Below are 14,436 nucleotides of genomic sequence, written 5' to 3' on the forward strand. Positions count from 1 at the left end.
GTGTACTTGCATGCTACGGGTTTCTGGGTGCCTTTGTAGTTACGAATTATAGTTGCTTGTCCTCTTCCACCTAAATAGACGATCTACGTTTTTTTTTTATTGTGGAAAAAACGGTCGCTTCTTTCGGGTTTGTTTCCGTAGTCCTGCGGCCGCTTGTTTCTCTAGAAAAATGTGGCAACACAAGACGAGGAGGAGGAGGGTGAGGGGGTTGAAGACGTATAGCTGGGGGCTACGTACGGGGGGGGGGGGGGGGGGGGGGGGGTAGTGCGGGGTTGAGATGCTCACGACTTTGCACAGCTGAAATAAATGACGAAGGAATGTGTTTGAACCGTACACGTTCACACCCACATGCACATCTACCTATAGGCTCAAAGAGCACGCGCACGCGCACACACACACACACACACACACACACACACACACACACACACACACACACACACACACACACACACACACACACACAACTGAACGAGCAGGGTGCACAGGGTTCATTCAGTCAGTGACAGGAACTGACAGTAGCATGGTGTGGTCCACCCCACCTCACCCCAGATTAGTAGAAACCCTGCCCATGGGTTCATTAGAACGCAACACTTATCTTGTCATGTTTATGTGTGTGTGTGTGTGTGTGTGTGTGTGTGTGTGTGTGTGTGTGTGTGTGTGTGTGTGTGTGTGTGTGTGTGCGAGCGTGCGTACTTGCGGGCGTGCGTGCGTGTGTGCTTCTGCGTGTGTGTGTGTGTGTGTGTGTGCGTGCGTGCGTACTTGCGGGCGTGCATGCGTACGTCAGCACGTGTGTGTGTGTGTCCTCAACACACATCCATTCTGAAAACACACTGCACCCTCCAGTCAAAATGTCTTCATGGAGGCTATTCACCTAACAATGAAATTATAAGTCGAGAAACGAACATGCATGGTGCATGTGTGCGTGTGAACACGTGCATGTCTGTGCGATTCAGTGTGTGCATGTGTGCGAGCGAGCGGAGGCACACATTGCAAAACCTGTAGTGTTAATGACTTAGAGAGTGTAACAATGGACCCGTAAGGATTTAACTGTCTGTGTGTCTTTGTAAGATGTGTGTCTCATGCCAGTGCATGCGTGCGTGCGTGCGTGCGTTTTTCTCATATACTGTCATGTAAAATGTTTTCATATTATATAATGTGTATGTAATTTATTTTATGTGTGGACCCCAGGAAGAGTAGCTGCTGCTAAGGTAGTAGCTAATGGGGATCCAAATAAACAATAAACAAACAGTAGAATGTGAGAAATACAATAGATAGAGCAGGATTTCTATTCATATTAGGATACATTTGAAGTGGGGAGGAGGCTTCACTTCCGCTTTGTATTTTACTCATGATCAGAGCTTCCGTTGCTCCAGACACCCTAACCCTATAACCTCCCACGGGGCAGCACACCTAAACCTAACCTTAATTCTCTCCCAACCCGTAACAGTTTGGCGGCCGCTAATTGTTTACTCCAGTATTCCGCCACTGCATAATACAACATTCCCGCTATTTGTTTAATGCGTTTAATTCACTGTATTTTAATAATTAAAAAGAAACTCCGGCTTTGCGCGGACCTGGAGATGAGACCTACTTGTTATGATGTCGAAACCGGAAATCGACCCATGCGCTGGGCTGCTATAACCTGACTCCGCCAGATGGGGCAGCAGAGAGTACACTGGGTTCCCCCCTCCTGCTCCCATCTGGGAACTCTCAGGCAGACTTGATGCTCCGGCCACAAAACGGCCTGGCCAATCAGCGGCAGCTAGAGGCGGGATCAAGGCAGCACTGTGTATGCCTTGATTCCACCTCTAGCTGCCGCTGATTGGCCAGGCCGTTTTGTGGCCATCTGGCAGTCAGGTTAGGGCTTTTAGGGCTTCTGGGAAATTGAGTCCAATGCAAGTGAACGGAAGACATGGCCTCATGGAATGCGGTCTTATGCACCCATCTTGTGGCGTACCAAGATGGCGGGTGGTGCGATCGAAAATAACACACGGGGGAACCTATTTTCGGCGGATTTTCGCCGATCAAAAGCCCAGATACTTCAGCGTATGATCTAAAGGTAATAAAACAATCTCGGCAGCGTAGAATATTTGATTAAAATGCGGGTAACACGTAGTATGGCGTCAAAGTGTTAAGGCACCCCTCACCAACCTTAATCCGGTCGTTTTAACACACCCCTCACCAACCTCAATCCGGTCGTTTTAACGCACCCCTCACCAACCTTAATCCGGTCGTTTTAACGCACCCCTCACCAACCTTAATCCAGTTGTCTTAACGCTCCCCTCACCAACCTTAATCCGGTCGTTTTAACGCACCCCTCACCAACCTTAATCCGGTCGTTTTAACGCACCCCTCACCAACCTTCATCCAGTTGTCTTAACGCTCCCCTCACCAACCTTAATCCAGTCGGACCAATGCTATGTCTAACCAATGCTATGTCTAACCAAAGTATGCTTCCCGCTCCGGACAGTATGACGAAAGCATTTGAAAATTGCGAGAGGCAACAGTCTGGAAACACGAGACTCTATGACAGGTATATAGTAACACAAACACGTGTATGCTGTGCACATATGCATGCATGCAGTAACTTGCGGGCAACGGGTCCACGGTCCACTTGCATGGCGTGCATTCGGAGCGCATGCAGAGAGAACGCAGTACACGTGCCAGCCATGCTTGGGTGGCCTCCTACATCACGAGAGCACAGCGACATTACGTACGCAGGCGTGCAGGGCCAGGCACACCAAGTACAGGACATTAAGACGCCAGAGACCAACGAGGAGAAGAAGAAGAAGAAGAGAGGGAGGCACCGTCCTAATTGTCTAGTGCAGCGTGTAATGACAAGCTTTACCCCGCATCAATCTTTCATTATTAACAGCTATTTCTGTCCGGGGTGCGGCGGGCACACACGCACACACGGCGGGCACGCACGCACACGCACGCAAGGCGGGCATGCACACATGCATGGTGGCACGCTCACGTGGCACTCGGCTGAACAGGAGATAGAGAGAGACAGAGATTAAGAAAGTGAGGGAGACAGACTAGGATGTTTACGAGTGGTTCTCAAACTTTTTTTCATTTTTATTTCAAAGATCCCACCAAAACTCTGAGTTAACACACCTGTAAGGGTCCATTTTGGAACCCACTCTAGAAGGGGACCCCTCGTGATGGACCCCACTTTGAGTACCACTGGACTAGATCACAGACACCCATACACTCTGAGAGTGTACAAATGGAACTTAGTGGACCCTATACGGTTCCATTTGTGTAAACTCTCAGAGTTACAGACCCATAAGGGTCCACTTGGTGCAGGGGTTGCATCGGCCACACGCTCCGTAAGCCCCACTACCAGCATCACGAGACAAGCCCTTAGCTGGAACCCACAAGGCACAAGAAAGAGACGGAGGCCGAAGAACGCTCTGGCGCATGCCTTGAGACGGACATCAAGCAGTGTGGACTGACAGGGATTTGGAAACAGCTGGAAAAGAAGGCCCACGATAAGAGGACGGACTGTAGTTAACGGCCTGTGTTCCATGAAAAGGAGCGATAGGCATAAGTAAGTAAGTAAGTGCCCTCGAGATTTGCGACACAAGCTGCTTCCACTGGTCTCTGTTGCTCATTGCCCCACCGAGTTCGTTCACAGTCAGTCCTGTGGCCCTACTCAGAACAGGTCTTAATTGTTCCTCTTGATGGGCAGGGTAGTAAGTAAGTATATAACAATTGTTATATTAGTCATTGTAAAACAGTCTGTCACCCAGTAGAGACACAAATCTGTGTCGTTGCACCAAAGTATGACAAATCACAATAAACTCAACTGGAGATAGCTGGAGATTAGACGGTTTTGGTGTCCCCTTTGTCACGGTTTGCAGGTGTTAGGACCCAAGTGCAGGAAACTCAAACAAAGGCAGGACAAGAAGATCACATAAACTTGACTTTACTTGGGAAAAGACATAGGAAAACATAAGTACACTGAACATAAAACCTGACACTAACTTAAGATCCAGCACTGAACAAACAAGGCAGAGTTTAAATAGTCACTGGAGCTCATCACCCAACCTGGCTCAGCTGGTCCCCACAGGTGATGGCACTCAGGGCAATCAGAGTTAGAGGAGCATGGCTTGGTAGAGACAGGAAAATCATGGACAAACGGAGGGGCTCAGGACATGACCATGACAGTACCTCCCGCCAAGGGACAGATCCCAGATGTCCTTCTAGGCCACTCTGGACCACAGGACAACTCTGAATGACGGGGATATAGAACATGGAGATCCTCAGGTAGGTGGGGCAGGAGGAACTGGGAAGAAGTGGTCATCAAGGGAGAGAGGACATCAGGCCGTCGGTCAGCCAGGGCTCTGGCGCGGTTCATCAACAAGACACTCAACACGGAGCAGAGGGCACAAGCTGGTCGTCACCTCGTCGGGGGAGGAGGGGACATCAGGATAATGGCTAGCCAGGGCTCTGGCGCGGTTCATCATCAAGACACTCAACGCGGAGCAGAGGGCACAAGCTGGTCATTAGGGTAGGTAGGGTGCTGCACAGGCTGGCCTCCCAGGTCAGCGCAGGCAGGAACACAGGAATGACAGGAGCAGGAGGGTGGGGTCTCCAAGTCTCAGGAAGGCAAGACAAGGGGGACGTAGGAAGTTAGGATCCTGGACAGTGACATCAGTTGTGGAGCGCAGGGAGAGAATGGCCAAAGTGTGCTCTGTTCAGCGCTGGTTCTGCTGGGTCCAATGATGGCTGGATCTTACTGTCACGGTTTGCAGGTGTTAGGACCCAAGTGCAGGAAACTCAAACAAAGGCAGGACAAGAAGATCACATAAACTTGACTTTACTTGGGAAAAGACATAGGAAAAACATAAGTACACTGAACAAAATCTGACACTAACTTAAGATCCAGCACTGAACAAACAAGGCAGAGTTTAAATAGTCACTGGAGCTCATCACCCAACCTGGCTCAGCTGGTCCCCACAGGTGATGGCACTCATTGCAATCAGAGTTAGGACTCAGGACATGACCATGACACCCTTAGTCAGTATTGTTTCATTATCAGAGGTGCGACCAAGAGAGAGAGAGAGAGAGAGAGAACTTAAGTGATATTTTCTTTGTTAAAGTAAGTGTTACATAACTCTGAATTCTGACAATAATCAATGAGAGTGTTCTGTTGAGTAACAGGGGTCTCCCCGCCTCCTCAGCTGATTTAGCAAACAGAAAATAAAATCATCATCATTTTTCGACCGCGGTCGAGATCATAGATTTCATAATGCCACTTCAGACTTCCCGATCCTTCATTGCCATCCCCAGTTCCTGCTTACTGATGCATGTGTCCCTAGCGATGACATCAGGGAACGACAGTTTTCTACCTCTGGTCTGCTTTGAGGCAGGAGTCCAGAGAAGAAGGGAAGATAAAACCTCATTGTCAGCTCTGAGTCTGTAGCAGTGGCCGGCAAACTGTGTTTTTCTGGATCGGACTAGTGAAGAAACACGGGGAAGGTTGCCGTATATTAGATTAGTCGATGGGTGGCTCTTCCAAGACAGATGTTGCACTCTTATTAGAAGGTGGGTGTAAGTGCCATGTAAGTGCTCTGGTGGGCCACGATTGGATGAAATTCGTGACCCACCTTTACACATCTGTTTATTAAAGAATTGGTGAGACGGAGAGCCATGCTACTGAACAAACAAACACTTTATATTGCAATGATGATTCACCATTGGAATATACGAGAGAGAGCTTTGACTTTTTAAGAAAATACCAAATATATTCATTATACCCCCTCTAAGCATACCGTAAAATATCTATGCATTTGATGTAGCTCTGAAAGCATAAAAATAAATGCTACATTTTAATCTCAGAGTTAAATGAACCCGTCAGACTTTAGCGCGTAAGAAGATGGATAGTGTGTTTAGATAATTCATTGTGGAGAGATGTATTCTTAATGCAACGCTAACCCCTCAGGCCACACAGACTGCTGTTGCTAGGCATTAACCCATTTTGGGCGGGAACCAATAGTGTTTTAAACATTATGTTATAATTTAGCTATTGAAAAATAGCAGATCTACAAGCTCATAGCGCGGCACCGAGTGCCGCGCTACGAGCGTGTAGGTCTGCTATTTTTGAAAAATCGTGAAATGTGGCGCAAATCTTTGAATATATATATTCTTTCAGAGCGAATGTTTTTAACTCAAATCTTTGCTTCTGGGGGGGTCCCTGGAACAACATATTTTCAGATGGGGGTTGGCGGCCAATTACATGTATATTCCGGGGGTCCTTGACATGAAAATGTTTGAGAACCACTGACATAGAAAATTGTCATGATTTAAGAAGACATTTTTTTTTTAATTTCGACGTCAGGTCGAAATGGGTTAAAGGAACTCCTAATGCATGTCACCCCGCTCAACGATGTGGTGTCACAGGGGAGTGACGGTTCCCAGCCAATCAAGTGACGTCAATAATTCACTTGTATGTGGCATGTGTTTGATCAAAGCCTCGTCACCTAACATCCACTCTCGTTGCAACTCCCAGATAATCAGTGTTGGAAAAAATAAGTACTCACATGATTTACTTAAAGGACCACTTCACCACTTTTCAACCTATCTTCATATAATAGGTCCTCACTAATAATCATGAAAAAATGGCGCAATTTCTTTCTACTCGGTCTGTGTCTCATAGGAGGGCTGTGGGCAGTTCAGAAACCGTCTTCCAGTGACATCATCGATGGGGAATCCAAGCTAATAGAAACGGCAGGTTTTCTAGTCCTGAAAAGTTGCAATGCGAAAATGGAAGCCATCGTTCTCACGATAATAAAAATCTAAACATTTTTGTAAAAGAATCTTGTTTAAAAAAAAATCTGCCTAATGATGATGTCACTGGAAGACGGTTTCTAAACTGCCCACAGCCCTCCTATGAGACACAGACTGAGTAGAAAAAAATCGTGCCATTTTATCATGATTATTAGTGAGGACCAATTATATGAAGATAGGTTGAAAAGTGGTGAAGTGGTCCTTTAAGTAAAGTATCAAAGTATCAGTGCCTTCGCCTCCCTCATAGCGAGGTGCCGCATTCTGCTTCACTGGACAAATCCTAGCCCCCCTGCCACGACATGCTGGCTAAAAGACTTGTCATCCAAATTCTCAACTAGAGGCTCATTGAATAACTTCTCTAGAACCTGGGACCCTTTTATTTTATATATTAATGATTTAACTGCAATTGATTAATATCCTTCTCTCTTCTTTATTTCCTAATCATTTTTTTGTAAGTCTTGTTTATTATTGTATATTTATTTTTCTACAAGTCTATTCTCCCCTCAGGGCTAGTGGGTGGATATACGTCAATGTTGGTTTTGTTTTGTCAGGTTTGTTTTTTGTTTTTTGTGTTCCTTGTATGTCTTGTATTTTGTGTTCCTTATATATCTTGTATTATAAAAAACCCACTAAAATATTATAAAAAAGAAAGTATCAATACTGCAATATCGAAATGCTCTGTAGTAAAAGTCCAGAATTCAACATTTACGTGACTAAAGGTACAAATTCAAAATGTACTCGAAGTACCCAAAGTTAAAAATACTCATTGTGCAGAATGTGCGATTTAAAATGTATGTTTTAAAATGTATCATAATCTTTTGAAAATAGCAGATCTACAGTACAGGCATACAATGTATCGCATCGTGACGCATTATGTGAGCTTGTAGATCGGCTATTTTCAAATTGCCGAAATGTAGGCCTATAGGCTGATGTGGTTAATGCATGTTTTGTAATAATAATCAAAATTGACAAAGTAACTAAGGTTTTCAAATAAATGTAGTGGAGTAAAAGTACAATATTTGGATCCGAGATGTACAATAAAAGCATTGGAAGATGGAATTACTCAAGTAAAGTACAACTTATACCTCGAAATTGTACTTAAGTACAGTAAATAACCCATTCAACACAGGAACCCCTGTTGGTGTTTTAAGCATTACGTTATACTTTAGCTATTGAAAAATAGCAGATCTACAAGCTCATAGCGTGGCACCGGGAACAACATATTTTCAGATAGGGGTCGGTGGCCAAATACATATAATTCTGGGGCTCCTTGACATGAAACCACTGACAGGTCGTCCAATGATCCATGGGTCGGCGGTTCGATTCCCGGCTCCTCCTGTCTACATGTCGAAGTGTCCTTGGGAAAGACACTGAACCCCAAATTGCTCCCGATGTGCTGGTTGGTACCTTGCATGGCTTCCGCCGCAATCGGTGTATGAATGTGTGTGTGTGAATGGGTGAATGTAATGCACAATCTATGTAAAGCGCCTTGGATAAAGGCGCTATATAAATGCACCATTTACCATTTACCATTTACATAGAAACATAGGTTCTTCAGAAAACTGTCCAGACATTTTGTAGAATCTGGTTTCAGGTCTAAATGGGTTAAGTACAGTACTTAAGTAAAGTAAATGTACTTCATTACTTTCCTCCACTGCAGATGACAATATTTGGCCTTGCCTGTCTGACTCTGCTTCTCCCCTCAACGTGTGCACTGCATGCGTTTCAGTTCAGGCTTGTGTTTCACTGCCCCCTATCTGTCCAAACGATAACAGCAACGCACACCCCGCTCCAAGCACATGCACCAAAACAAGAAACTGTTGACTCTGGACAAATATGATAGATGAGAGAGGTATAGAGGAGACGAGTCGCGGAGAAACTTTTAATTAGAAACCCATCGCCGCCAATCTGTATGTATTGCAAGGCTGCGCGCCATTCATCAGCCATTAAGGGTGGATCAGTGAAACATTGAAAGTGCCATGAATGGTTTTGGAAATGAGCGCCGGGGACTGGGCGTTGTGCCAAGGGGGGGTGGGGGGGGTGGGTGGAGGAGAGACGAGTGCCCGAGTGGGTCCTCGATAGAGAGGCTGGAGTACAGGCACAAAGGCAAGGCAGGAGACGAGACATTTCTGCACTGTATTATCCCATTGTGTAACTCTGAGATTTAACCTAAATGGTTCCATTTGGCACATTCTCAGAGTTAAGCTAACAAGGACAGAGAGTCGTACAGAGCACGCAAGCAGTGCATGGTTCTCAAACCTTTTCATGTCAAGGAGCCCCAAATTGACACTGATCAGACTGTGGACCCCCGTTTGAAAATATATGCCAGGGACACCCCGCCATAACAGAAGACTTTCATGGCTCTAGTAGTGATTCTCAACCATTTTAATTTCAAGGACCCCCCAGTTTGACCTGCATTAGGCCCCAGACCCCCCCATTTAATGGCATTTCCATCTCCGGGACCCCAATTTATATTGTAAAAACAGTGTTAATTTAAGTTTGTATAGGGTCCATTTGGTTCCATTTGTACAGACCCATAATGGTCCATTTGATTCCCAACTATCCATCATTTAGCTGGGAACCCTCTGGAACTCCCTCAAGGACCCTTGGGGGTCCCCCGGCGGTCGGACCCTACTTTGAGAACCACTGGCACAGAGGCAGAAATAGTTAAAGTGAGATCCAGAGACAGAAACCAGAGACCAAAAAACTGAGCCTTTTTACATGTATTCATTTAGGAGACGCTAAGCTATGCAGAGTGTGCCAAATCAGAGTGAAATAATAATGGCCTGATCCCTATAGAGCATCGCAGTCCCGTCCCCTTTCATGACGACGCCAGGCCCAGGAAATGAATCCCAATGCATTTTCCCCATAGACATTTCAAAAAGTATTTATTTAAAGACCTTTTAAGCGTCGTACGAAGCCAACTCGAGTCGTGACAAATCATGACAACAATCACAATATTTTGGACCAAACAAATAATTACAAAGAAGAAAAACAACAAAAGAAGTGTTGTAACCTGCCGTTTTTTTTCCTACTTTCTAATTCTTTGTTTGGCCCAAAACATTGTGTTTATTGTCATGATTTGTCACGACAAGAGTTGGCTTTGTCTGCGGCGTAAACGTCTTTAAATAAATACTTTCTGAAAAGTCTAAGAGGAAAATGAACAGGGATTTATTTTCCGGGTCTCTCGAGGGGGCGGGACTGCGACGCTCTATAGTCACCAAACAACAAGGTAAATAGACACAGTAAAGTGCAAAGAGGCACAAAGTATAGTGCTTCAACTTCACCTTTTAAGACCAGGAATGCTGTGCATGTTATACCTTTTAAAACTGTCATTTTAGAGTATGTGTACAGTATAGCAACATCTATGTACAGTACATATAGCAACAGGAATTTCTCAATTTTTTAATGGGGAAAAAAAATCTGAAAATGTATGGTAGGATTTATTTTCAGGATAGGATTTAAAAAGAGAAAAGAAAAACCACCTCAGGTCTAAATGTGAAATAGGATACTATAATTTAAACATGAACATTTGTCAAAAACCACAGACTAAATAATGTAACGTCGTCGTCAAGGGGGACCACTGCATGGCCTCCGAAAGAGGTCATTCAGGTCAGTATTCCAGTAAGTAAAATAATAATCTAAAAACAGGCCTTTTAGTCGAAAACACAGTATATGTCAACATTGTGGTATTGCTACTACTCAGATCTCCGGAGCTTGCAGCTTATCGATCCCGGCTATATATTTTCAACGAAAGCCTTTCCCCCACAACAACAGAGAGAACTGAAAAGACACTATAGCACAGAGCCCTGAGGGACTCCAGTCCAAGGCTACAACCATAATATGGGGTTTAAGTGGTTATTATAAGTTAGAAAATACATTAGCGTACTTCTTCCACCAGACTACCACTGATTCTAATAAGCCTCATCGGCTATACAAGATGAATATGGTGTGAGCACATAGCCTACTCTTATGATTACCTCTGTAGCAGCTCTCTCTCTCTCTCTCTCTCTCTCTCTCTCTGGTCCCATAGTGGCTCATCATCCCACTCTATTCACAAAGATAAGCCCCCCACTCTCTCTCTCTCTCTCTCTCCCTGCTGCTATTCTCTTCATGAAAAGTCTCTCGGGGCGGTTGGAGGGGGGATTATCGTTTCGACCTCTCGCGGCTTCATTTAAAGTTCAACAGCTTCTTCTGCTTATTAAAAGTGAACAGAACAAGGATCTGTTCTTCAAGGAGAGGGTTGTGGAAACTAAACTGTAGTGGGGGGGGGGGGGGGGGGGGGCATCCATCCACAGAATAAAGCCTATTTTTGTGAGCTGCCAGCGCCGTTCTGTGGTGCATTTTTTACGGTAAAAAGACGCACTGAAGAGCTCCGCTTCCGCAGCGACAAGCATTGCGTTTTTCAGCACTCTCGGCGACATCCAGCGGTTGGCGCTCTGGGACAAATTATGTGACCAAGCGCCTTTATAGCGACAGACACAGAGGCAGAGTGATTCTACGACCACTTTGCAAATGTCTGGTGAAGAGACAGCTCGATATTGATCTGAACCTGGGGGTGGTTTGGGAGGTAGAGCAGCCCCCACTTGGGAAAGGGTTCGATCCAGCTGTTAGTGTCAAAAGTTAGTGTAAAAGTGCCCTTGAGCATGCCTTGTGTGGTTTCCTTGCGTCGGTGTGTGAGTGACTGCATGGATGAATGTGTTGCACATTGTAAAACGCTTAGGATAAAAGGCGCTATATAAACACACCATTTACCATTTAATCACTTTGAACCGTATATAGACAGTGTCCCCATTCTGGGGTCAAACAACCGTCTGGGCACCTAGGCTGCTGAGCCAGCCTGACGGCGTGCCGCGGGTTCGACTCCCGACCCCGACAGCCTTTGCCACGTGTCTCCCCCCCCCCCCCCCCCCAATCTCTCTCTTTCCTGTCAGATTACTTTCAACCTATCAATAAAGGCAGAAAAAGCCAAAGAAAAACCAACAAGAAAAAAAAGAAAAAAGATCTTCAGGGGCCCCTTGCATAAAAAATCCTTTCGAATGGGGGTCCGTGGCCGAATGAATGTCAATTTGAGGGTCACATTGACGTGGAAACGTTTAAGAACCACTCCAGAAAGTTCATGTTGTTCTGTGGAATCCTTCACTGTGTACACACAGCGCTCTGTGGACATACTATTACTACATACAGGTGGCCAAGAGAGATCCCCATTGTTTCTGCTGCGCACATCGCTGGGGTCAGAGAGCAGACTGCTTTCCCAGCTGTCGGAGGCATGCCAGGCATGAGAGAGAGAGAGACGGACGGACGGAGGAGTGACGGATCGCAATCCCCGAGGATTAGCATGCAGCGGGGAGGACATCCTGGCGTTGAGGCACAGAGCGGGATTTAAAAGCACTTTGCCGACAATAACGGTTGGCTCTGAAGCTCTGAGCACGCGGCACGGCGCCTCAGGGAGGAGGGGGACTCCCCAGGATGCCACCCTCTTTTCTTTTGGGGGGGGGGGAGAGGGAGGGGGGGACGGGGGGACGAGGGAAGAGAGAGCACGCTGCCAACTGGAATTATTAGACAGCGTTGGTTACTAGTTGCTTTGAAGATTTTCATTAGGCCTACAAAACATACATTAACCTTTGGCTGAATTAACCTATTCAGCCTTTGGATTTCCAAAAATAAATATGGGCCATTTCATTTCATATACTCTTGATACTTTAGGCCCCAATATTTTTGTACTTTTTTTCCTCAAGTATACATTTTGAAAACAAACCGTTTTCAGAGCATTTTCTACGTTCTAATTATTGCTACTTTTAATAGTAATTAGAGTATGGTTATTACACCACTGTCTACTTTAGGGTTAGAAGAGTGTGTGGGAGAAGGGGGGGGGGGGGGGGAGCGCCGCCGCTGCCGGGAGAAAAGAAAACAGCCTATAGCTCATCCAGAGCTCACTTTGAACTCTCTCTCAACCACCTGCTCTCATGCTAAAACAACTTGTCTGGCTCTTTTATTATTCCTCTGCCCGGCCGGCCGGGCCGCTGTAACATGTGCTCACGTGTCGTGGAGCCCCTGTGTTTCATGTCCGGCTCAGGGCCACAAGAAGGAGGATGTGGGATGTTTTTTTCCTCCTCAAGTGGTTCCCGAAATGTTTTTAATGTGATCCAAGAACCCACATAACTCTGAGAGTGTACAAAAATGGAAGCATTTTAGGACCAGCAAAGGGTTCCATTAAACACTCTGAGAGTGACAGACATGTACAGCCTCAAGGAACCCAGCTGCAGGGTCCCGGGACACCACTTTGAGAACCACTGTTTTCCACAACAAAATCGAGGAGGTTCCAGGGCTAAACAGCAGCATCAACATTTTTCACTTGAAAACCTATATATGTAAGCTCACAACTCATTGTGATACCGAACTTGAAAATTGGCAGGGGCAAGTGCGCACAATTTTTTTATATGTAGCCAAATTTCAAGTTCTTTACAACAATTTCACAACACAAAAAATACAAAAAATCTGGGGGGTCCCTGGCCCAAAATATTTTCAAATAGTTATCCGTGGCCTAATACTGATTCATTTGGGGGGGGTCCTTGACATGAAAAGTTTGAGAACAACTGGTGTAGGTCATATGCGGTTATGTAATCCGTGATATGTTCCCCACACGCCAAACACGCTTGAACAATTACAATTTAAATTGTATTATTGTATTTTGTTACACAGCAGTCTCTCAGAAGAAAACGTTCTGCTTCTAATCAGTGAAATTGAAGGAAAGGACGTGCAGACACTCACACACACAAACATCTCCCTACAGTGATTAACAGATACAGCTTCCCTGCTTTTTATTCAGATTAGCAGTCATGGCCATGCTAAACTATAGTAGGCCTACAGAATACTACTAGTGCACTGATTCTCAAAAAGGCCTCTTTTCCACCAAAATAACTTCTAGAACTGGTTCTGTTCAGTATTCTTTATGATGGTTTATAATCACATCTAGCCTTGTGTATAGCTAAGTCGCTATAACTAATATCACTGTGTGGATATTAGTCTCGTCCCTCTCAGTGTTACTGCAATGTCCCGCCCCATATTTGAATACTGGGCCCCTGGTTGGTTATAGCCTGGTTCCAGTTGAATCTGGTTGGCCGTCACCATTTCGGCCGTGAAGTCCTCCCACAATTGAGAGGGGCTTAAAAGCAGACTTAAAGCTGCTATAAGCAATATTATGTCAAAAATGACCTCTTTTTTTGCATGAATGAGTAAAACGCTCCTAAACAATGTAGTCTCTGTGACACATCTAGGGGCCACAATCTGCATTCAAAGATGTTCCTAAAAAAATAAAACCTGTTCGAAATGACTAACCAATCAGGAAGTAGACAGGCAAATCGACCAATGACTAAGCTTCTAGGAAAATCTTTGAATGCAGATTGCGGCCCGTAGATGAGTCACAGACAAAACAAATTTGGGAGCGTTTTACTCATTGCTGGCTGTCTGAATACACCCCCCCCCACCCCCCCATTAAAGGAGAATTCCATGCCTTCTAGGCTTTCTTACCTTTATTTGTAGTTGTTACGTCCCCAACTAAGAGGTCCAGGTGTTAAGGACGGAACCGGGTTCAACCCCGCGGTGGAAGAGGGTGAAAAGTGGGGTCCAGGGACCGTC

The sequence above is a fragment of the Electrona antarctica genome (genome assembly GCF_951216825.1).
Source record: "Electrona antarctica genome assembly, contig: scaffold_33, whole genome shotgun sequence".
NCBI classification, from domain to species: Eukaryota; Metazoa; Chordata; class Actinopteri; order Myctophiformes; family Myctophidae; genus Electrona; species Electrona antarctica.